This window comes from Tupaia chinensis, unplaced genomic scaffold (genome assembly GCF_000334495.1).
Source record: "Tupaia chinensis unplaced genomic scaffold, TupChi_1.0 Scaffold000197_1, whole genome shotgun sequence".
Taxonomy (NCBI): Eukaryota; Metazoa; Chordata; class Mammalia; order Scandentia; family Tupaiidae; genus Tupaia; species Tupaia belangeri.
Genome location: NW_006159672.1, coordinates 6,202,999 through 6,205,696, shown reverse-complemented (window position 1 = coordinate 6,205,696; position 2,698 = coordinate 6,202,999).

Sequence of the window (2,698 nt, the reverse complement as noted above, 5' to 3'; positions counted from 1 at the left end):
CCTGCTTTCTATCTCTCTGTCTCTCTCTGTCTGTCTGGCGAGCGCACGCGCCCTATAGCAAAAACCTCTCCCCCCCCAAAAAAAAGAAGAGGAATATACTTTAAAAAATAATAATAATTTCTTTCTTCCATGAGAGAGAAAGAGAAACAGGAGAGAGAGAGAGAGAGCGAAAGCGAGTGAGAGCACCTCCAGCAGGATTCTTATGCCATGATCGACTCCCAGCTTCAGCCGGTCCAGGACCTTGGGTATGCATATGCACCCCATATGTTCAGGGGGTCTCAGGATGAGATGTGGGTCAGCTTGATGGATCCTGGATATGTATTATTTTATAAGGGTCTTTTATTTATTAATTTTTTTTTTTTTGCTATAGGGCGTGTGTGGTCTCTGGAGAGAGACAGAGGAGAAGAGAGAAAGCAGGATATCACCTCCATGGAGATGGTCACACAGCAATCCCTTCTCCTCCATTCTCCTCTCGGGACTTGGGGCACATATGCACACATGCCCGGCATGGTTTTCCAGCTGCTGGGTCCAATACTCTAACTGTGGAATCAGCCATGTGGGATCCAGCTGCCTCAACCCCCACACCACCTGCTGGCCCCCAGACATATATTATTCTTAATGTTTCGAAAAGGAAAGGAAAAGGGCATGGTTTTTATTCCAAATGTTGCCGTTTATCTTACTTTTTTTTTTTTTTTGTCAAATTTCCCCTTAAAATATTTCTTTCCAAAGCACCTATTTTTGGTAAAGGGACACATGGTCTTTAAGAGCATCTTCACCTTGGAGCCATAATTGTCCCCAGGAAACCCTCAGGGACAGACAGGCAGGGTGTGCAAGCTCATTGCAGGTGTTTGTAAATGCACAGTAACAGATGGAATGTCCAGAACGCCGGAGCCGGCACATGCGTTATGGTAGTCCTGCACAGCGGGGCATCAGCCAGCCATTAAAATGCTATTATTTTGAACAAATGTCAATGCATGAAAAAATGTGTATGAAATAATGTGTGCAATTATTTCAGCTCCCCTATATGCATACCTGTGTATGCACACACGTGAAGGTATGCACCCACGTGTGTATGTGTGTATGGTGTGCGTGTGTGTGTTCCTTAAAAAGAAACATATCCAAGCAGTGGCTGTGATTTATCTCTGGAATGGGGGGTGTGATTGTGGGTAATTTCAATTCTCTTTTTAGGTTTTATTTTTACATTTTCTTAATAATATATGATGAACAACTGCTATTTTTACAATAAGAACAGAACAGAACAAGAATGATGCAGAAAGGGCCGGCCGACAGAGTAGTTCTGAAGATGGCTTGGGCTGTTCATTTCTGGGAACTTGAAGTATTTTATGGCTTGCACTTACAGACAGGCTGCCCCAGGATTCAAGGAAGAGGCGCCAGCATTTCCCGTAAGGCCACACACACCTCTGTGTGGCCTGGGTGGGACTGAAGCCAAGCCCAAGTGAGTGGATCAGATATAGACATGGCCCTAGCCCTGAACACCCACTAGAAGATGATTGTTGCCAAGGACTTGGGTGTGTGCTGAGGGTGTCATTTGAGGTCAGGGAGTATACACCATGCCCCAGGAGGCCCAACCTGATTTTCCTCATCCTCAGAGAAAAAGGATGCCCCCTCTTCCCCTCTTGTCACCTTGCCTTGCTTTTTCCTCTCCCCTCTACGCCCTCTGTCCTCTAGCCCCTGCACAAGTACACCGGACCGGCACAGAGGGAGACAGGGCACTGGGCAGGCTGACAGTAGGTGCCTAGAGCAGGGCTTGGCGAGGAGCAGTTCACGTCCCAGTCGATCCCTGTACCTGGGTCCACCTACTCCCTTCCCTCTGGCTATTGCTGAGATGTGGCAGACACACCCAGGGGATGAGCCCCTCAGTGCCCCCTCAAAGGACTGTCCTGGTCCTGATAGCTCCTTTGGAGTTAAGTTGGGGGTTTCATGCCTGCCTACCTGTTTGTACTCAGGGGGCCTGGGCAAGGTGAGTGGTGTGCACAGAATTTGCTGGAGGCCTCTATACTTCTCGAGGGTGCCAAACTCCAGGCTCCCTCAGACTTCCCGAGGTCTGGCTGATCTGAGGGGCCTCCTCACATCTTCATTTCCAGGGAGTGTCATGGAGTCTCTGCTGGAACTGAGTGTCCAGGCTCTGCCAGACCTTGTTAGCTGAGTGTACCTCTGAGCAAGCGCCTGGGGGTGGAGGGGCTCTGACTGGAGAGTGGGTTAACTCACTGAATTGAGCTGAGTGCTCCAAGCTACATAAAAACAAATGTTCCTGCCCATGTCCTGGTGGCCAGGATCAGGATTTTCCCAAGGGACTCTTCGCAGCCATGCTGTAACAGGCAGCAGATTTTCCCTCATCTGTCCTAGGAGCAGAGGCCATGACAGTGACGGCCCGAGGACCGCCTACTGGTCTAGCCCCTGTGCTGAAAAGACCCTTAGTAGGGACCCCCTACAGGTGAGCCTTGGTGCTGGGAGCCCTTATAGGGATGGGGCACCAGGACAGGTGGGCCTGGGTGGAGAGGGATGTGGACAAGGTCTGGCTAGACCCTCACATGGCACACAGGGGTTGTCCCTGTGCCTATGGGACTGATGTCCTCCACCCCAACCCCTACCAGGATGGCCAGAATTAGCAAATGGTACAAATCAAAGATAAAGCAAAGCAAAATTAGAATTTTGGATCAACAGTAAATAATATTTT